At 49.0% G+C, this 22,043-nt stretch overlaps 1 protein-coding gene across 4 annotated transcripts in view; it reads left to right on the top strand.

The window, feature by feature from the left end:
• The first annotated feature begins 1,025 nt into the window (after positions 1–1,025).
• BCL9L (BCL9 like) overlaps positions 1,026–22,043 on the top strand; it is an 89,354-nt gene continuing 68,336 nt past the window's right edge. For 2 of the 4 annotated variants that reach the window (XM_032777132.2, XM_032777130.2), the window contains exon 1: positions 1,026–1,611. The gene's annotated coding sequence lies outside the window, so the exon portion shown is untranslated. Of the gene's footprint in view, positions 1,612–6,430; positions 6,581–22,043 lie in introns of all 4 variants that reach the window. The other 2 variants (XM_075073563.1, XM_075073562.1) reach the window with 2 other exon arrangements.

Raw genomic sequence — 22,043 nt, 5'->3', positions numbered from 1 at the left:
TTGAGCCATGAGTAAAGGACTGTGAATGTGTAAAGGACTAATCATTGCTTTAAACTGAAATAGGCCACAACCTGCTAGAAGTCATACCAGGAGGGAACAATTCTGCACTGGTGAGGTGATGGATCTGAATAGGGATTTTGGTGACCCCACCGTAATAAAACACTCAGAAAAGGAAAGACTTAAACTTTCACAGCCAACAGTTCAAAAGCAAATAAAGGATTTAGGGCCTGATCCTGAGAGGTGCTGAGTACCCCCAATCTCCACTAAAGTCAGTGACAGGATTGGTCTCTTAATCAAAGTAGAGATCCTGCCCTTTACTAGAATCCTGTGGAGAGTTTTCATATGCTCTGATCATTAGTAGATCAATGAGTGAGTCAGATCCACAACAGCAACAAGGAACCTCCCTCTTCATTGTCAGAGTTTAATTAATTCCCAAGCAAGTGGAGGAGCTGGTAGGGGCTAGAGCTCTCTGGGGGCTGTTTTTAATTACTGTGCCAACCAAGCCAGAGACTCAGGTGCAGACATTTAGCCAATTTGCTAAGCCTGCCTACATGGGGGCTGTCTGTCCTCTGCCATTAGCTTGGGCAGCTTTCCTTATGTCTGAAAAAAACTCATCCCTCTTCTTTCACTCCTAGATGCAAACAAGAGCACCAGTCGTGAGTGTGTAACATAAGATTTGCTCTTTTGGAGTTTCCTTATTTTTTTTTGTTTTGTTTATAATTTATTTTTAATGCTCCTCATCAATGTCCTTTAAAGACTTTGCCTCTCATGCCATTATTTGTCTGGGCCATAAGTGCAGGTGAGGCATTTAGCAATGGGGGTTAATTGTTTCCCATCGTCTCTTTTTGCAAGGTGTTCCTCTCAGACAGGCCACTGGGAGGCCAGAGGAGGAGACCTAGATTAGGAAGCAGTTAATCAGTGGAAGAGGCAAACTGGGGCTTTTATTTTGACAGGGCACTGCTTGGCTTCTTGTATGAAGGCAAAGTGAATGATCCTGTTTCTCCAAATGATTATTCAGACTCAGGAAGAGAAAGAGAGAGGGAAAGGAGCGTTCCATACACAGAGCTTTGGCCACTTTATAACCGCATCCTCTCAAAAACACCGAGATTCTTAGCTGGAGGGATCTAACAGACAGTTAAACAATAATAAGGATCAAGAGGGGGGGAAAATTGTGGAAAAGGTTGTTGTAACTTCAGGGGGCAAGAGGGAAGTTGCTGCTAAAAATCAGCCAACCAACAAGCTCCCCTACCAGAAACGGAGTCTGAATTCTCCTCAAGTGAAAGTGAAACAACTAAAGGAGTGAAAGTGTGTGCGAGAGGCAGAGTGTTTGAAATGTGTGTGCGTGTGTGCTGTACACGTAGGTGAGACTCCAGTGCGTGTGGAAAGAGCATGATCCACTCCCCAGAGCCCCCTGCAGCTGGCTAGAAGGCTGTTGGTGAAGAAGATCATGAGCCCTGACTGCATGGCTGTCCCCCAGCAGCTTCCAGATCCTCAGCTCCCCTCTAACAAGCTTCACCGAGCAGACAGCTGCTGAAAAACCCAAAGGAAAAAAGCACAGGATCACTATGGGAAATACCTCTGGCCTTTCTTGAGACCTGGAGCAAGAGAAAGGTAAGTAGTCTTCCAACCACTTTCTTTCAATCCCCGAGTGTTTTGAAATGAGAGGACTGTCCTACAGGCAGGTCCATTTTGTATGGTGTAGTGATAAGTCTGGGGCTGGGCAGACGGAGTATTTTTTCCAGCATGCTGCAGACTTCCTAGGTGTTTTTCTTAAAAGATTGATTAGAGTCCTAATCTGTATTTTCCCCTGGAGACTGCAAGGGTCCTTGTAGGGAACTCCACTTTTGCCTTCTTCTTAGATTTGTGAGGAATGTGATGTGTCTTGTACTTAGGATTCGTGGTAGCAAATGAAGACATGTATTTGCAAATGTTTAATTGTTTTGAATTTAAAATTAAAGGTCGTCTTGCTTTTTTGTTCTTGTTTGTGAGCAAGTACCCTCCCTTGCTGCCTGTTGGTATGGAGGGCTGTTCTGGGAGCTCAGCTTGGGCTGCTGACTTGGAGTACAATTCTATGTGTGTGTGTTATTTTTGTGAGAAATTGACAGTTTCTTTTGAACATCGTCTCAAAGCCCAGATCTTTGATTATGGCTGTCATTTTCAGTCAGCCTAGCTGGCAATAGGCAGGGGGTGATGGACAGCACAGGCATCCAGTAACTGGGTAGAAGTCACTGAATTGAATCAAAGTACAGCCAGTGTGAAGAGAGCAGGCTGGCCATTTGGCAACTGAATGTTGGCTGTGTGGCCCCAAAGGCTTCTGGTCGCTGTAGTCTTTTCCTTTCTCTTGTTTGTTTGGCTACTGAAGCAGAAGTCTTTGGTTTTCTCTTAATTTTTTTCATGTGGTCAGAAATCATGGTGGGCTGCAGACTGCTGTGCACAGAGACTAAACACCGGCCAGTCAGCAAATGCAGCATAGCAAAGTAATAGATTAGCGCCTGTGGCAGGCTTTACAGAGGAGTAATCAGACATTGTACTACAACTCCCATGGGGCTGTTTTGTTTTTAGGGGGGTGAAGGTGGCAGCATTGAGAGGTTCCTAGACAGAGGTGGTAAGAACTTCTTGTGGAAAGGGCACTGGTCTTAGAGGAGCCTGGATCTGTATTGGGTGGTTTTCCAGTATCTCACTTCTGTCCTTCTGCTCAGTTTCCAATGCACAGGGCACTTGCCTACAGCTCTGGAGCAATGATGCAGGGGATCCAGCCCTCTGAATATTTCTGTTCACTCCTCACTGCATGGAGAGTTTTCTGAGTTGGGGATGCATGGGAGAGAGGCCCTATCTGCACCTCCCTCTTTCTGGGCATGTGATGAGCCTCATCTCCATTCTCTTTGGCCCTTGGTGCTTAGTTTTTGTGTTTGGAAACTCATTCTCTTAGGCTGCAGTGCTTCCTCTGTGTGAGGGCACTGTCATTGGCAGCAGTTCCAAGAGCAGGGTCAGAGTACTCATTGATGGCTCTGCTACGGGTGTGACAGGCTTACCTGCCGTGCACCCAGCTTTCCCCATGTGCTCCAGGTCTGGCCTGCTCTGTCTGGAACGGATCTGGGTTTCACAGCTCGTCACCAGTTGGGTCCAAACCCTGCAGTGGCTTGGAACAGAACTATTTTATCTGGAACTATCGAAGTTCAGGTAGAGTCTGGATAAATGGTTCCAATTTTGGCCAGTCTCTTAACAGTGAAATAGACAACAAGGAAAAGCTCTCCCTATTCCCGGGAATATCTTACCAGGGGCTGCTCAGTGTTCTCATATGGGAAGGAAGGATGCCTGTTCAGTTTGCAAAGAGCAAAACTCCTTTTTTCTTCTGCATTAACCTTCCTCCCCGCCCCCCGCATCCACATGAATGTGCCCTTCACTGTTTTGTGTTGAGGTGGTGAAGTTGCCCCAGCGCTGCTTTGTGCTAGCAGCCATGTGCTGGGGTAGAAACATGAGAGGGCTGCATTTCTGTACATGTAAGTAATGCTACATGACAGGGCATGCTGTTGTGGTGTAGTATGCAGCGTCTGTATGCCTTGGGGCAGTGCTACATGACATGGTGTTCGGCTGTAGTGTCATACACCTGCGTTCTGGGGATGTAAGGCAGAGCATTGCCAACACTGAAGGCACAAACAACTGGACGCTTAGGACTATGTTGCTGTCTTTGCAGAATGGAATACGAAGGATTTAGCTGCTTACTCTTGACCTGTGGACTCTAGTCTCCTATGGATACAGCCCTGATTTCTTATACCCTTTCCAAATGCTGCATCATGCCAAGCAGGAAATGATGACGTGCCATCAGTTGCAAAGTTCTTTGCAAAGGAGAGTGTGCATTATTCTCCCTACTTTTACAGAGTGAGGGAGAAGGAAACTGGGGCACAGAGGGGGAAGTGATTTGCCCAAGGTCATGTGGTGAATCTGTGTCAAAACTGAGCATCCAAACCCTTAATACTATAGCTATCTTTTTTTTACATCTAATCTACCATTTCTGCTGGACATAAATATCCTGTGATGCCCTCTCCTCCCTCTCTAGCTATATTGCATAGTGAACTGAGGAGAAATCTATCTTGTTTTTTTCCCACAGGTTTTGTGCCTTAATCATGTTTCAGTTCTCTCTAAATCCAAAACCAGAACTTTTTTTGGGGGAGGGGGGGCGAGAGTTTATAGGAAGAGTATTAAAAATATACTTAAAAATCTTGGTTTTAAGCCTGTTTGGTTTTTTTTAAACCCTGCTGCAGGAGGCTAATAATAATATATACTTGTAGACTTTAAGCCGAGAAGGGACCATCATGATCATCTAGTCTGACCCCATGCACATTGGACAAAATATTACTTTAAAACCTTCTACCTATTAACTCATCTCCTGTAAGATGGGTCCTGTTGCCCCATTTTATAGATGGGGAGGAAAGTAAGACCTAGTATTTGAAGTGACTTACCCAAGATCTCACAAGGCAGTTCAGAGCTGAGATTAAAACTCAGGCATTACTGGGGGCGCTGGAACAATTTGTATAGTGGAGGTGCTGAGAGCCATTGAACCAAAATGTAAACCCTGTATATGATGGAAGCCACTTCAAGCCAAGCGGTGTGGCAGGACCCCTAGTATCAGCACCTATGGGAGTTAGTGGCTTGCAGTCCTGTGCTCTAATCGCTAGGCAGTGTTGTCTGACTGCCAAAATGCATTGAGACTAAACTCTGCTTTGGTTCCACTGGTGTAAATCTGGAGTAATTCTTGACTGGGCCTGAGGCCACGCACTGGACTTCTACTTGTTTAGGACCTCTAAGACTTTGTCAGCTCTGTCTATCTCTTCTGTGGACAATTCAACCCAGTTTGCACAAGCTTCTCAAAGTTTGGTATTCTGGGAAGGGATCTTTGCCTTCTCTTTCCACCCCTGGAATCCACCTTCCTGCCAGCATCCCCTGTGTTCTCACCCTTGCAGCTCTACTTCCTGAGTGAAGAGGCCTGAGAGGGTATTCCTCTTTTATCACAGTTGCTTCTTACCTAGACAGAAGGCTCTCCTTGACCTCACCAAGGTACTTCAGCTGCATTCCTGGCCCATGCAGCCTGGAGGCCAAAGGATTTTTCTGCAGTTATTTTGTCTGGGTTTAACCTACCCCCACCCACCCCAGGCCTGATGCATCTTCCCCTGTCAGGTACAACAGTTGCAAAGTCCAAGTCACTGCCAGTCTCATCAGCATTTCTTGTGCCTGGTCTCTTACTTATGGCCAACACCATGACATGTTTCCCTTTGCTGCCTTAGCTGGTGTAATTGGCTCATCTGCTCTGATGAGTGAGGCTTTACCCATCCCTGTGCTGCAGTCTGCTTGTTTGCTCTCTCAGTATCTGTCCTTGTGGGGATCTAGAAGTAGAAATGAACTCCTACAGGTGGGGAAGACTGGTTGGGGCCCATCCCTGGTGGGCAAGAGAGACTGGATTCCGGCTCTCCATTCCCCTGATGTCTGTCCATTTCAGCTGTGGATGTCTTCAGTGATGGACCCCTAGTCCCTTAGAGAAATGATTCCTCCATGGAATGAGTCTTCTGGAAGAATGTTCCCCTCCTTTGCTTGTGCTCTTGGACCTATCCAAGAATCACAGCCTTGTGGACAGCAATTGCATTCCACTGCCAGTCATCCGGTGGCCAGGTCAGACAGACATAGCTCTCTTTGGCTCTTCACTGCTGACTTACTGTTTCCAGACTCTTCACTGTCACTGCTGCTCTTCTGTAAAAACATTTTCCAGTTTGGCATAAAGTTGAGGCTCATTTTCTACCCATCCCACATGCTGTGGGGACCATGTGAGGCTTTCCTCATCCATTCTCCTGCTCCTTTGTTCAGGTAATTCTAAGATCACAGAGCCTTGATGGCATAAGATGGCCATGCTGGTCACCTTGGATGTCTGCCAGAAATACCCACAGACCCCAGTCTCAACTGAACAGGACCCTGGAGGTTGTCCTACAGCTGTGGTTTTCCACATGGTGGCGGTGGTGGTGTTCTGGCGAAGACCCAGAGTTATATTAGCCACTATATCCTCTCCGCAGGGTGCTGGACCCTACCCTTGCAGGGGTAGAGACTCAGGACAAGTCTGTAATTAAAGCTGTTGCTGGGATAGTAATCTCTGTTAGGAGTGTGTGTGTGTGTGTGTGGCGGGCGGGAGTTAATGACTTTTTTATACCAGAAAAAGCTCTAGTGTAGATGCAGTTATTGGGGGGAAATGCTTTTGCAGATATAGCTTAGTTTGTTTGGGAGAGTGGGGTAAGCTATATTGGCCAGCGCACTCTTTTCTGGCATAGGCTATATTCCTTGGTCCCTTCCAGTTTTCAGCCAACTGCAACCTGATTTCTTTCTCTCCTATGGAAGGTGCTGACTGGCCAGTGCAAGTTCCCTGAGCTGTTTGTGTCTCACTTCACAGGGTTGAACTTGTGAATCCTGGATGAAAATTACCCCAGAAGTCACTGGTTCAGACTGCCCAGGGAAACGCACACATCTCGGAGCGAAGGACCTAGGAGTTTGGCTGCTGCTTTTCCTTCTCCATATCTGATAGTAACCACAAGAGATATTGGTATGGGCTGGGGGGGGGGGGGGAGAAGGAGGGGGGAAGCAGGGAAGGCTGGAAATTAGGATTCTTAGAACCAAGAATTGAATCCATCTGTGACTCCTGGTGTGACCCTTGGACAAGTCATTCCTGCTATTGGTGTCTCAGTTTCCCATCTGTAAATACCTCCTAGGGAGTAGTGCATGTAAAATACCTTGGGTTCTTGTGTAAGAAATGCTGGAGGAGGGCAGGGTCTGTCAGTATCTGTGCTGATCTCTATTGTCCTTGCCCAGCCTTCCCTTGTGAACCAGAGCTGGCCAAGTCAGGTGGGCCTTATTGGAGACTCTCTCCCAGATGGTGTGTTTCCACAGGACAATCTCGAGGACACCTGCTTGGCACCGGGCAGCTCCCGTGGATATCCATTTCTTTCCTGTCGTCTGTCAGACCCAGTTACCAATTGTGGGTTTGGGTACTGAATTACCTCTGTCTGGGGTCACCTCCTTGTGGAGCCTGTACCTGCTGCAGGGCTATTCCCTGTCAGGAGTTGGCACAGAGGAAGCAGTTTATGTCACTGATACCTGCTTTTGATTTAAGGGAGAGCCATGTAATCAAGGGGCGGGTTGCCAGGAACCATGCACGTATCCAGGTTCCTTGGAAAGCAGGGTTGTGTTTGTGAGTGCAGCAGGCATTCTATTCTCCAGTGCAGGAGGAGAAGGGGGCTTGTGCAATACCAGCCAGGCTTTGTCATGACTAACCAAGGCCTGTGCCAATTCCCAGAGATCAGGACAGTGAGATTCCATCTCCCCACCAGGTCCAAGCAAGGCTCCCTGCTCCCCCCTCTGCTTGACATCCAGCTCCGTCCTTTGTAAGGGTGGGAGTAGGTCATTGTTGAGACCTGCCACATATGTGCTGCTGCCTGGATTATTAGGTGGGCTGTGAAACACCCTTGGGACTGGAGGAGTTATGAATGCTCCTGCAGCTAGTACTCCTGCCCAGATCCCTACAGCACGCCATGCTGGGAGAGGCCATCACTGGGGACTCCTTTGGGAAGGGGCCACAGCCATGGCCAGTGGGGTTCTTCAGTGCTAGTGTCAATTACAAGGAAGCAAGGCAGAGGAGAGACTGGAGACTCCTGGTAGGGCAGAGAGCAAGTGACATCCCATTCTTTTCACAGCAAGGACCTGGTCACTGGAGGTGTGAAAGTCTCTTGAGGCTGCTCAGACTGAGAGTGGTGGGGGATGCGGTGCCTCCTTCATATACGCAGCTGTGCAGCTGTCGGCTCCTTCTCCAGGGAACAGGGGAGGGCTTTTCCTCAGCTGACAGGTTAATTGAACGGCTCCTTTCTGAGCCCTGATTACCCCTCTCATCCCCCAAATCCAATGGAACCATCCAGGGTGCTGTAAAGTGGGGAAATTGGGCCAGGAACTGCCTCCCTTTATATACTGCTGGAGGGGAAGGCTGTTCTCTTGGGGAGTCTGCTTCCCTCTGGCCTTCCGGCAGAGTGGGAGGGCAGGCCAGGCTGTGGTTCCAGCTACTCTGGCTCTGCTCCTGTTGAATGGGAGCAGAGGGGGAGGACCTGTAGGGTATGATGGTTTGGGGGCTGGCACACAGTGAGACTGGCCCATGCATCCTGCAGCACGGGTACTTGTGAGCAATGAGATGTGGTAGGCATGCCCAGGAAGCAGTGGCATTGGCTGTAGCTATAAAAGTCTGAGCAGGATCTCTGTGGTAGGGATGGGGCTCTGTCTGTTAGGAACTGTTAGTCCCTCCTGTGGCTCATTCCCTTCCTCCAAGCCCCCCCACCCCCCACTTCCCTGGGAATAGACGTCTCAGCCCTCGCTGTCTGGCTCCATCTGGCTTCTTTCCTTCTGCAGTCTCTGAAAAGCTCAGGCCTCTGTCTGGCCCATAGAATCTGCTCCATGCTGAATCTATCAGGGCTGGGACAAGTGAGTCTGTTCCTCAGTATATGAGGTTCCAGAAGGCAGTGCTGGGACCTGCTTGTCTTCATGTTGAACACTAACAGCACTCGGCTCTTTGGAAGCACCTCTCAGCCGTGGAGCTCCAAGTGCTAAATGGCAGATAGAACCCAGGAGTTCGGGCTCTCTGGCTCTTATTGCTAGATCCCACTTTCTCCCAGAGCAAAAATAGAGCTGGGGCCTCCTAATCACCTGCTCTAACCATGAAATCAAGGTGCCTTGAACCCCAGTACACATTAGTGAAAGTCAGGGGGTGAGGAGCCTGCTCTGGGGTTTTCAGCTCTGTGGCTGTGGCTGATGTTCCCCAAGGTAATAAGCAGCTCCAGGAATTGGCTGCATTCTGTGCCTGGGGACGGGGCGTCTCCCTGGTTGAAGAGAAGCTTCAGTGGAGCCGAATCCTGGGCCAGGAGCCAGGTTGGCGCCCTGTGCCAGAGAGAGGGCGAGACTTGGAAAGTGGAGCCAAACTCCTCCTGTGTGAGAGATGGCCTGAAATACCGAGTGAAACCACAGAGTGCTCCTTGTTCTGCCTCTGCCTGCTGGTCTTCCCTGGGCCTAATGAGTTGTGGGAGGTCACAGCACTTGGCTGCTGAGGAGGAAGCAGAGCCCAACAGAACATACGGGCCTTTCTGCTGTCTCCCATCTCTCAAAATGCTTGTTGGGTTGATTTTGTTTTTAGCTTTGTTACTCCCATCTCTCTGTCCCTTGCTAGTACTAGTTGCAAGAGCCTTCTCTGTATCTCCTGCTGTCTGAAACAGCCCATGTACAGTTGCTCTCTTATAGCTCAGCTGAAAACCTCTCCTCTTACTTTCCTCTACCTCTTTAAATAATGAAACAGAGGGAGAGGAATTAGCTGGAAAGTGTCTTGAAGACATAGTTTGTATAAAGATGCTGCACAAAATATTGAATGTTTACAGCCTTTGTGCTCCTTAAAATGTAAGCAAAGGAAATGCCAGGTTTTGCTTGCATTTGTGAGAGAACATTGTAGCTTCCTGTATGTTACCAGGTGTTCTGTTCAGTTAGGCATAATGACCGTGGATTCTGGGATCCAAATACCTAGGTGTGTTCAAAGCATCCCAGCAGATGGCTTTGCTTGATAAGTGGCGTGCTGTGTGTAGGAATTGGGTAGTATGTCTTGAAATCGTTTGTGAGCCTTCTCATGGTGCTTTCTGTGTTCTGTATTTAGCACCCTATTAGGGCAGCAGTGTGTATGTGTGGCTAGGACCTGCAAGTAGTGTATAGTTAGTAGACCTGGACCTTGCTGTGCCTGTGTGAGTTCTTCATGTTACATTTATTGTCCATGGAGCCAAAGATACAAGAGGGTGTTTTGTTGCACTGCATTCTCCTGCTGTAGAGAGGGCTGGGCATGCTCCAGCAAAATGCCAGTCCCTGTCTCCAGGTAAGGCTGCATCCCTGTTTGGGGAAGGAAGCTGAGTGGCTGGACTTTGCCCCAGAGCATGTTGTTTGTGGATCTGAATGTTGGCAAGCTTGTCAACTGAGCGCCATCCTCATATTTGCGTTGAGTTCCTGCTGTTCTCACCGACAGGTCCAGACATCACATTTTTGGTTCTTTCTCATATGAACGTAACACTGGTGGAAAGGCTCCAAAGTGACAGTCTTAGAGATTAGTGTCTTCCCTATCTGCAGAGGAGGAGCAGTAGGCAGGGCAAGTTTCCCCCTCACTAGGCCTGCCAACATAACTCACCCCAGGGACATGATGTTTCCTCTAAGAATTTGCCTGATCTGTCAAGCTTCAACCCCTAAAGTCAAATTCAGTCCTTTTATAAGGGGTGTAACTCCACTGAAGCCGATGGAAGCTGCACCTGTCTGCAGTCAAGATGTATGTGGCCTGTCCTGGCTATGGTAGATGCCCATATGGTGGATTCCCCCACCTCACTTATATCCAAGAGTGATAACTGTCCTGCCAGGCCTGTGTCAGTCAGCGCATCATGCAGATAAAGACTCAACTGAGCATTCCAGTCTTCTTTAAAAGCAAGTACTGGTTTAACTTGCTCAGTCGATACAATGGTCTCCTTCTCTTTCTGTCTTAAATGATTGTGTGGTGTTTTTATACAGTGGTAAACAGCTGTCATGCCCCATGCCGGAGATGACTGCATTTCAACAGTGGGTAAGGTGATTTCTGCCTCATGCAGTTGGGTACTAAAGTGTTCTAGACTCCTTAGGAATGATATAATGTGAGGCTCTTGTCATTAATGGGCTTGGGGTTTTGAACTTGGGCTAGGCAGGGCCCTAAATATGCATAGTTTGAGGCTCTGGGAGACCCAAATGTCTGAGTCTTCTGGGAGCATAAATGGCTGGGATGAGGAGGAATCGCTTGGGGTGCTCCAAGGGAGAATGACTAGGAGCCAGGGGTGAAACTCCAGGTGACTTTCTGACATGAGCTGGATGAAGCAGTGTAATGCTCTATAGTGTAGCTGCATTCATTCCTTCCCTTGGTAGGAGACAATCCTGCATGGTCCCCAGTTGGGATTGGGTCACACGAGACATGAGTGGAGCTAGTCTGCCCCCAGCTTAGGCTCAAGCATGGGTGGTTAAACTGAACTGAAAGCTGTCTGTGTCCAGTGTCTGCATGGTCATATTTGAACTTCTCCCTGGCAAGGAGAGAAAGGAACTGGGGAGAGAAACAGGGCTGGGCTGAGCAAGTTTCTTCTGCCCTCCCTGTCCCTTGGACATAAATGGGGCAGCAGCTCCAAACTCCAGCACTGTCACCAAGGACAGCTTGGGGGCCTTGTGCTGGTGGTTGTTCAAAAAATAATTTTTGCCTCCAGAACTCTCTGCCTCTCAGACTGTGATGTTTTCGAGGGAGGTGAAGCTGTGGTTTAGAATGAGCCCTCTGGATGGCAAGAAAATTGCTGAGTAGCTGGTTTCCAGGCTGCCGAGGACTAAGCCAGGGCCCAGCTTGGCTGCCAGAAGCAACAGGCTTGGAATTTCCTCTGCCCGGTGCCAGGTCCTCTCGGGCTGGCCACTGCACTTCTGATGGGGCCAAGGCTCCTCCAGAGCCCCACGGAGGGGAGTGTTCCCAGAGCAGGGTGGGTTACACTTGGAGCTGAGAACCTCCCCCCATTCTTGGGGCCTGGGAGAACCTCTCCCCGTTCTTGGGGCCTGGTTTCTATTTTTTTTTCCAGGGTCCAAGCTGTTTTGAATTATGCAGCCTGCACCTCCCGCGGGGCTCCCGGAGCAGCCGTCTAATGAGCTGAGCTCCTGACAAACTTCACTCTGGCTCTGGCTGCGTTTGGAAAATTTTACAGCCTTTTTAGAGAAAGGAAATGCCAGTAATGTCTGTCTCTTCTTATTTTTATGAGGGGGTCCCAGTTGAGTGGGGGATGGGAGGCTTCGAAAGGAAGACAGGAAGGATTTTGTATAGCACTTATTGCTGTAACCCGCTGCCCCCTCTCAACCAATGTGCATTGGAGTGGGGTTGCTAGTGATTAGTGCATGGTAGAGTGAAACTGTCATGGCTGCACCCTTTCAGAGCTGTATACAATATGGGGTAAGACCTGTAAAGGACCATCGGGGTGGGGAGCATGGTGGAGATTTCAGAGATCTGGGCAGTGGGAATAGGAGGAACCCACCAAGCATTGCAGGCCCTGGGGAGGCAGGAGAGTGAATGACAGTGGCGTGGGACCAGGCCACCAGCCTGGATTCCATGAAGTACTGAGTCCCTCTGTACCTGAGCATCTGGCTTCCTAGTGGGAAATAGTTCTGTGGAGACAGACCCAACAGCTCCCCTTCTCCCCTGCAACCCACAAACCACCTGTCCTCTGTTGCTGTGTGCTTAGCAGAGCTGGAAGGGCTGGGGAGGAACAGGGAAAGTTCTCCCTCATCTGGCATACTACCGACTCAGTGGGAGGGGAGGGGAGGGGAGGAAAGTCTCAGATGCTAGAAATTGGGGGCCACATATGGGTGGATAATTTTGCATTGATGCGTGGACTTGTCCAAATGCTCCTCACACAGATAGTGGGGAACTCTGCTGCTGGCTGCCAGAATAGATATTAGTCATTTAATCTTTGCTAATTATGTGTTTAAATGAAATATAAAAATCAGAGTTTTATTATTGCTACTGTGGCAGCACCCAGAGGCCCCACCTGGGGTCAGGGCCCCATCCTGCAGAGTCAATTAGATGATCCCTCCCCAGAATGCGTTAGTGACATAGTGCCTGGGCAATAATCGCATGAGGAAAAAGGGGTTAGGGGCAGCATTGCCCTTCTGACACAAGGATGTCCAGGAGCCTGGTCTGTTCACAGATTGAATGTGCTCCGCAGGTGGCCAGAATATTATCCCAGGAGACTGGCATCCTCTCTATTGTCAGAACATGGGCAGAGCAGGCTGCCCTGTGTTGTCCTGTGAATGGGTGTCTCCTTGTTCTGAAGTGGTCTCGACTAGAGTGAAAGGGGAATGCAGACTCCCTGGGACCCCTGTCGAGACTGCCAGCAAGGGATCAGTTGTGGCATTGTCACTATCTTCTGGAAGCCACCAGTTTGCTTATAGGTAACCATTAAACAGTTGCCAGCTGGTCACATTGCTGTTGTGGTGGGTTGGATTGGAGATGGCAGCCTGGAGTTGAAAGTCTCCTGTTAAGGAGCCAGAGCTTGTGAATTTACCCACTCCTCTGTGAGGGGCCCTTTGGACTAGGATTTAGCATGGCCAGAGTGTCTGGGCAGGAGGTTGCCCATGTGTCCATGCCATGTGATCAGGCTCCTTCTCTCGCTGTGTAGCGGCCTGATACGCACCTCCTACCTTGTGTATGTTAGTAGTGTACCTGGTTACTTTCTCATGGCCCATAGGGATCTGTGAGGTGGGGACGGTAGGTGGAATATATAAAAATGCAGCTGCCTGGGGAGATGCACAGCTTCTTCTCTGGGTTGGGAGGGGTTCCTGCATGATCTGTAGGCATCAGCTGTTGCCAGTCAGAGTGAATGAGTCTCAGATGTGAGCAGTGCATTGCCCTGGGTGGATGAAGGCTTGGGTTGGTCCCGCTCTGAGGGCTTGTTTGTTAATGTGTGTCAGGAGCATGGCTCTGGATGGCTATTTGATGTGGCAGCCTCAGCAAGCCTGGCAGCCTCCAAAGCAAGTTGAGTAGTGAGGAGCAGGCACCAGAATTGTGCCCCATTCCTCCTTGCTTTCTGCTGTACAGGGGCTGGAAGGCACACTGGAGGGCCCAGTGAGTGATGGGCCACCTCCCCTCCCAACCTGGGAAGTGAGCAACAGCCCCCACGTTCTCTAGCAGATTTTATGGGTAGAGTCTGGATTTTATTGAGCTAAAGCCTGGAGTCTCCCCCACCCACCCCCAGCTGCGTTTGATGGGAGCAGCACGGGGTCTGAAGTGCTCCTGGTATGTGGCACATTTGTGATTCTGAAGTGTACCATTTGACATCAGAACTAGCATGGTCTGGGGCCTGATTCTAGGAGCATTTGAGAACCTGTAGCCCCGGTTGATGTCTGCACTTCCAGAACTAAGGCTTCTATTGCCCAGGTGACTCTCGGGTCATACCCAGGTTTGAGCTGAGGCTCAATATCTCCCAGTGCCACTTGGTGAAGGAGTATTGAGTCTGCACTGGGTTATCACCACATCAGAGTAACAGTAATTGAAAACTAGGCTAGACAGCAGGGAAGTGGAAAAGTTTGAGTCTGAAAAACGAGGGAAGCAGCCACTCTCTCAGCAATGTAGGTGCCTTGCTATAAAGCACAGAACTGAAGGTGTGTTTATGAGGGGATTGTGTGTATGTGCACATGTGGGCAATGGGAAGTTTCTGCATGCATGTACATACAGTCAGGGTTGGGTTTTTTGTGTTTGTTTTGGGGTTTTTTTGCATGCCATGTTGGGTCCTGGCAGTGTCTGGAAGCACAGTCTAAATGACCTCCATTTAAGCCCAAACTCAGAGACGGACCCTATCTGGTCTCTTGGGAATAGCTGTGTTCACAGTGGCTCTGTTGGTTTCAGGATTCCCTTGAGCATGATGCACAGGAGTTGGTTTTTGGCCAGGAAAAGAATTGGTTAGTCTATATCCTGGTCTTCATGGAAAAATCCTCCCTCTGCACCAGACCAAAAATCACAGACTGATGACCTCCATTGTGTACATAGCCAGATTCTGAACCCTGTTGTAGAAAAGGCCTTGGAGGGTTTTAAATGACTCTCTCATGGTCAGTTACTTGTAGAACAAAATGTGCCGTCTGATTTGGCACTGCTGGGTTTACAGAGAAGAGCACCACTGAATGTGTGAAGGGAGCTGCTAGGATTGTGAGCCACCAGACTTCTTCCAGAATGGAAGCCTTGGTGGGGTGGGACAGCATGGGTGGGGGTGGTTGGGCAGGAAATGGCTGTTGGCATGTGTACCCCAGGCCTCAGAACATGCAGCCCATGTGGTTTCAGATGGCTGTATCTGTGTGCTACAGTGTCAGCAACTGTCCCAGAGACTGGGAGTTGAGACTTCTCCAGGATGACAAATATCATGCTTTTAAAACAAACAAACAAAAAAAGGTAAACATCTTTTATTTGCATGATGCCAGCAGTGACTTCCCATTTTATAGTCTTATGTTGATGAAGTGGATGTTTTGTACTTATTTCTTTTAATTAGTTTCCTAATTGTTAGTAGAGTTTGTTTAATTTTTACATAGCAATTTTCTTTCTACTAATAAGTTTCACATTTAAAATGCTTTTCTTTGCTGAAAAAGATAAATCCAGGCCTTTCATTAGCATCCTTGCTGTGAGAACAACACAAACTCAAATGCAAAACAGATAAGTAAATAGCTTGTGCTATATTTACAGATGATAATACTTTCTGATGTATTGAACTTACACAAGTCAGTAAAGTTGCAGTGCTTTGACCAGGCTATGCTCCTCCATCAGCATTTGCATGCTGACATAAATGGGAACTGTGGTCCTATGTCACTTAAGGTACTTTTGAAAATCTCAAGGTACAGTCGGTACCTAAATACGGAGTTAGAAACCTATTTTTCAAAATTTGGGCATATGTATAAGTAACAACATTATTGTGACTTGTTTTGACATGTATTGAAAGTCTAAACTTTGATAACTCTGGAGCTATTTTGTTTTGAAGTAACAAAGATTTTATGCCACTAAGAGATATCTCTAATTAAAATTAAATTTTAACTCTTGATTGCTGCTAACGCTTACACATGAGAGTCACTGGAACTCTTTCTGAGAATAGTTCCTACTTAAATGTTTGCAGGGTCAGGACCTTAAGTTTCAATATTTTGTTTAGCCAGTTTTGTAAAATTAAAATAAAAGTCCCTGTTAGCTGTGGCATTTAAAATCCCAGCACTTATTGTTCAGTTTCTTAGAAATTTTAATCTCAAATTGCAATAGCACAATTTTTAGATTAATTTCACAAAGCCTCAACCAAATTTGAACAAATCTACTCTGGGACTTCTGGGTTCTCCTGCGGACTGTCACTGCGTTGCTATGAGCCCTCTTTGTGCGCCAGTTTCCCCATCTGTCAAAGGGGAGAATACTTGCCCCTCTCATGTGTTTGCAGGTGCTAGAAGGTGTTGTCGTGACATGGCAGTGTCTATACTGCGCTCTGTATCCATCTCGCCAAAACCAGCTGGAACAGTAAGTTGCCTTATGTGGTATCTGGCTGTGATTGGGGCATGGATGTAGGTGGGCTGAGGCTCAAATTGGGTAGGACTGCAGTGATCATTGATTGCTTGGAAGCAGCAGGAAGAGGTGACAGGGGTAATATCAGCCCTCCCCCTGTCCAGGGAATGTCCACCTCTTGCTGTTTAGGTTTGCAACCTAAGGCCATTGTTGGCTAGGGCCCAGTTGGATGGCTGAGTCTGTTGTTGCTATTGGTAGTTGTATTTGTGAATGTTGTCAGGGCACTCAGTGACTCCTATTTTCTTCTTGTATAAAATGGAAGAAGAATTAAGCTAATAAACACCCCTGGAGAATGACCAGGAGGTGTCTGTTGCTCTCATTGTTTCTTCTTCTCTTCCATCGCTTTATGGGCAACAGGCCTTTGCCTCCTCATGCACGCATCAGGCTGGCTATAGTATCTGACTGGTTAAACTCAGCTTTCAGCTCAAAGTCTTGTTTTTCATCCGTCCCAACATGAGGTTCAGCAGGATATGACCATGGCCCTTCCCTGCTCCCATAGCAGAATTATGGTTGTCCAGACTCTGTGTTGGATCTTGGTCTTAAGTCAGTGGGAACATTTCAGCTCACAAGGCTAGTTCCAAATGTTTGAGACTTGAGTTGAGGTCTGAGGAGGAGAGAGATTGGGATCATAGGTCAGAGCAGGGGGAAGCCCATGCTTTGCCCTGACCCCAAAGCTACCCTGGCAACTAGCTAGGAATCACAAGTCCCAATTTAATTTGCATATAATTAACTTTTTAATGAGGATCCACACCTGCCTCAATACTTGCTGATGCCTCTATCTGCCCCAGGAAAAGACCAGGAATTGTTTGATATGAACAGCAGTGGAAACAAGCTGAGGGAGGCCACACAATCAGTGATTGGGAAATGGGTCTGTGAGTCCAGACTCCCGGGTTTAATTTCAGGTTTTACTATGGAGTTCACCCTGTAGCCTTTGCCAAGTCTTCCCATCTGTAAATGGAAGGCAGCTATACTGGGGGCTTTAAGGTCCTTGGGAATAATACAGGGCATGAGAGGGGAATCTGGCCTGTTTAGTCTCTGCATCTATTGGGGCACATGGGCTAGGTTCAAGATTTCCATCACTAACGGGGGCTCTGGTGCCATGGAGCAGGCTCTCTGCCCTTGTGCTATCTCAGCTCCTTATCCCCTATCCATACTGTCTTCCCCAGGACTCTACATCCCAGGTGGCACAAAACAGAGACTAAAGGTAAAGTGGGGGCTGAGGTCAAGAAGCTTCTCTCTGTGCCCAGCAGGATGTATTACTGGGGAGAACCTGAATGCAAAGCTTCCCCAGGTTGCCTCATACTGCAGAAAGGGAGCAAAAACCTTCTCTACCCAGAGACAGGAAATCAGAACCACGTGGGCTGCCTTAGAGCCCAGCTGATACCTCAAGTCTGCAGAGAAGGGACTTGGCTGGTCTAGGTTCTCTGGCTGCCTTCCAAGGAACTGACTGCTGCATTCTGTATCATCTGGTTGAAAAATGAAGGGGGGAAATACAGGCCTTCACTCCCAAGTGTATGGGGGAGGGTGGAAACTATAAACCTGAACAGTCCCTGACAGGGTTTAGAATTGTCTAGTGCTTAAAGTTGGGGACTGGGAGTCAGGACTTCTGGGGTCTGTTGCTGTTTTTCCTAGTGACCTAGTGTCACTGTGTCAGGCATCTATGCCACAACCACTGCGAGATGGGGAGGGGTTTCAGTAACTGTCTGTTGGTTACGTTGAGACCAGGTAGAGTGTTATCTACCAGGCTTTTGGGGGTTTGGAGCCAAGTGCAGCCCTGGCATAAGGGCCTGCAGCTCCGCTGAATACACCGAGAGAGCCACTTGCGCTGTGTCTGCCTGAGATTCCTGGTTCAGAAACTGCTGGGTTTTATTGTGGGGCTCTTCCCTCCTTGGATCCAGGTTCTCCAATCACTGTCCCGATCTCTTCCTCTGACGGTAAGTTCAGGGTCCTGGGATTTCTGCTTCACATCTCACACAGCAGTGGTTATTGGAGGAAAAAGGCAACTTAAGCTTTCTCAGCACAAGTTGTCATGTTTGTTCAATTACAATGCAGCAGCAGTGGCACCAGCCCCTGCCTCCTTCCTATTGCTGGGCTGGAGCACGGTGGCCCTTGGTGGACATCTGCTGCCTCCCTGCCCCAGCCCCGTCCCCCGCCCGTCCCCCCCCCCCCCCGCCCCAGGTAGGAAGGCTGCAATGGCTTTCCATTGAACGGAGTTGCTCCTTTACATCACTCCCTCACCCCAACCAAAGCTTCCGTCCGCTCTGATAGGCTCCTTCGCTGGACCTTGAAATGGTGGTTTCCCTGGAGCTGGCTAATATCCAAGCAGCTTTCCCTCTCACTGAATGGTAGGTTAAAAATCCAGGGAGGATGGTGGACGCGGAAGGCTTAAGGGAGCCTGGGTGTCACTTGCTCCAATCTGGCTTGTGACAGGCAAACCTCTTCCAGGCTAGTCTCCACCTGGAGCCCAGGGCCCCAGACACACATGGTCTGGGACATTTGGAGCTTGGATAGGTTTGGCTGGAGTAGATGCAGGTGCGGGTCAGCTGTGAACTTAAGGCCACATACCAGAGTCTGGTGTCTGGCTCAAATGTATCCCACATAGGTGTGGAGGGTGGGGTTGCCAGTACAGTGTGTGTCGCTGCAGCTGTGCAACTGGCCCCTTTCTCCAAGAATGAGTGTCTGTTTCCTCCCACTGTGTCTAACTGGGGCAAGAAACTCTCTCTTTTCTCCCCCACCCACCTCCAGTGGGCTGGAAAAAGACAGTTAATGGATCTCTTCCCCTGTGACAGTGACTTGGAGACTCAGTGCCTTCACAAGTCACAGAAGCGACTCCAGTCCCCCAACCTTGGAGTGCTTAGATTTGATTATTTATTTTTGGCCTCTTGCCATGCTGGGTCCCTGTGTGTGAGCATGCAAACGCTCCAGAATAGTGGCATTCTGTGAGTATGTACGTGGGGCACCAAAGGAGGGGAAGATGGGAGTAGTCTGAAGTCCAACTTTTGCCTTCTCCCCAACCTTCTCGTTCCCTGACGCACATTCTCTTAGGCCCATTATCTGTACTGTTTGTGCTTCTAGCCTCAAAGCTCCGTTGGAGATGGGTATGTGCCTGCTGGGGTGTGGTCTGCAATGCCACCCCTTTGTGCAGCTACAACAGATTCAAAATGTGGTGGAGAAATGGAAAATCCCTTGGGAATTCAAGTTCCCATCTCCCTGCAGGAATTTTAATGATAGGTGGGAGGAGGGGCAGTATGACCTGGAGCACTGTCACTAATCACCATTATGTAACCCCTCCTCCCAAGAGAGGGTAGGGAACAGCAAATAGCAACATGAAGGGGCAGGTGGCTTGTAAACTGTGGGACAGCCCAGGGGTGAGATCCATGGATTGTTACTCAGAAGAAATGGTAGAGGATAAAAGAGGGTGCAGCAGTGGTGACTGTAAAGGCAGGTTTGGAAAGAAGGAGGTAGAGGGATTTCAGATGGGGTAGAAACATGAGAGTTTGGAAATGAGGAGTGAATGGATGTGGTGGGGGATTTGCTGCTTTCTGGCGGGAGCAGCATGATGCGTGAGAGAGAGCGATTCAACAGGGCTTTTACAAGAAGACACAGGTCTCCAGGTGGAGGGAGATGGAGTTGATTTTACTCACATTTACCAGCATCTTTTCAGCTGGTGCCAGGGAGGTGGAAAAGCCCAACAACAGCCCCTCCAAGATCAGAGAATCTACTACTGACATACAGAGTAAAGTAACTGTACCTGGGACATGAGTCATCAATGACATGATGTCACACAACAGGCCCCTCAGTTTGTCTAGCAAGAAGCTTGTGTGGGGGAACAGTGCCACCCCTTGCCAGTGCTGGGCAGCTGAGCAGTAGCGGAGGGTGCACTTAGAGGCACAAGTGAATATTTAAATTATACAGGAACATACTTAGCATGGCACTAGAATGAGACCAATGGGTGGGGCCATTTGGGGGAACAAGGAAGTGATGAGGTAATTAAATCCATGGGATTGACCTAAGCAACAGCTAGGGACTCAGTGTGGGAACAGTGTGAGAGAAGGGGGTGTTTCTGGGCAGGCAGCAGAGGCTTTTCAAGGGAAGGGCCATCTTCAGACATGTGGCTGGGCCGTGGCACTTAATTACCTATTAGGTTCACTCCCTCTGGGGCACCTGGGATCGTCCACTGTTGGTAGACAGGATACTGGGCTGGATGGACCTTTGGTCTGACCCAGTATGGCCGTTCTTATGTTCTTACCAGGCATCAGCAATGAGTGTGGTTATGTATAAAACCAAGAAGGAGGTGCTGCCCCCAACGAGCCTTTTTTCATTTTGACAGGAACTAGCAGGGCAAGGATGGGGCCCTGGGGGAGGGGGAGATGTCTGGGCAGTTGGTGGGGCCAGGGCCTGGAGGAAGCTCTTTGCAGCTGGCAAGGGCACTGCGGGGAATCCCGGTCAGCTGGCAGGATGGGAGCAGGTTGAGGTGTATTTTTATATTAACTAAGATGATGAACTGCAGTGATTGGGATCAGACCCATTGCATCAAGGGAAAAGTGAGTGGGCCACAGTCATGCAGCAAGAGCTGAAATTAGAACCCAGGTCTCTTGGCTGGGCATTAACCACAAGCCCATCCTTCTTGTTGGCACAACAAGCCTTTGTATGTAAGGAAGATGAGGTGAGTGAAAAAGCCTGAGGCGCCTAGAAGACGGGGCTCTGTGTGAGTTCATGCAACACGTGAGGGATGCTGCCGAAAACCGTAACGGAACTCTGTGCCTTATTGTTTGCTGGCAGATACTTGGCAGGGATGGGGGCAACAGGACTGGACTGGAGGGCAGAAACGTGCGCACACGTCTCTGGGAAAGGAAGTTGAAAGGCTTCAGGAAGCCAGGCTCTTGTCTGCACAGGTGATCAAGGACTACAGCATCGTAGGAGTGAGAAGGCAAAGCCCTTCCCGTACTCAGTCAGCTGAGCTCTGTCCCGGAACCTGGAAGGAAGGGGCCAAAGAGATAAGGGAGCCTAGGCAGATGGTGTTTAAAACCTCCACTTGGAAATGGGAGTGGCATCAGCAGCCTGAGGAGAGGCTGACAGATTTGTATTTACCTGAGATGCTGGGGAGAACCAGAAAGTCCATGTAAAGGGCTGTTGCTGGTCCAAAGGGGAGCACAATGGAGCAGAGGAAAAACCATCTTGGATATTGAAGTCACTGGGGGGGGAAGATGGCTGGTGTGGAGATACCAGGGTTAGTGCCAAGATGGCTGCTGATGTTGGCATCCTTATCTCCAAGCTGGAGGAAAGAGGGCTTGAAAGCTAGAAGCCAGGACTCCTGGGTTCTCTCTCTGGCTCTGCCTGTGCCTCCTTGGTCCATTTGAGATGCAGGAGTAGGATTACATGGGAGTTAGGATTCTAAAGGTCTTTGAGATCTGAGGTAGAAGGCACTGGACAGAGCAGAGTGTTGTTCGTACTGACGTTAGGGACTCAGTGCAGGAGGGAAGATCAGTGAGTGCGCAGAGTGTGGCTGTGCTCAGAGTCTTTGGACATCAAGGGCCAGAGGCCTGTAAGAGAGTGACTGGTGTAAATGGGGGACTTGTAGGAAGAGGACTGTAACTTTCAGCGTACTACCTGCAGTGGGAGAGGGAAGGCTCTGTGTCAAGGCCTAGGGGAAACAAACCAGGAATCAAGCTTTTCCCAAAAGTCTGGTGACCTAGCAGTGTTCCCTGGAAGGGAAGTATAGGCCACCATTTCCAAGGGGGACTGAAGCTATTTGACCTGGTGTGAAATGGGAGTGAAGGAGGTGCCAGCTCAAGTCCTGGGAGAAGGACCGTGCCTGGCAGGGATTTCTTTATGCAGGAGCATAGAACAAGCCTTTCTGAACCACAAGGAGGAAGCA

Source organism: Chelonoidis abingdonii, chromosome 18 (assembly GCF_003597395.2).
Source record: "Chelonoidis abingdonii isolate Lonesome George chromosome 18, CheloAbing_2.0, whole genome shotgun sequence".
Classification (NCBI taxonomy): domain Eukaryota; kingdom Metazoa; phylum Chordata; order Testudines; family Testudinidae; genus Chelonoidis; species Chelonoidis abingdonii.
The sequence above is the reverse complement of the archived record's forward strand: the minus strand, read 5'-3'. Positions and strand labels throughout refer to the sequence as shown.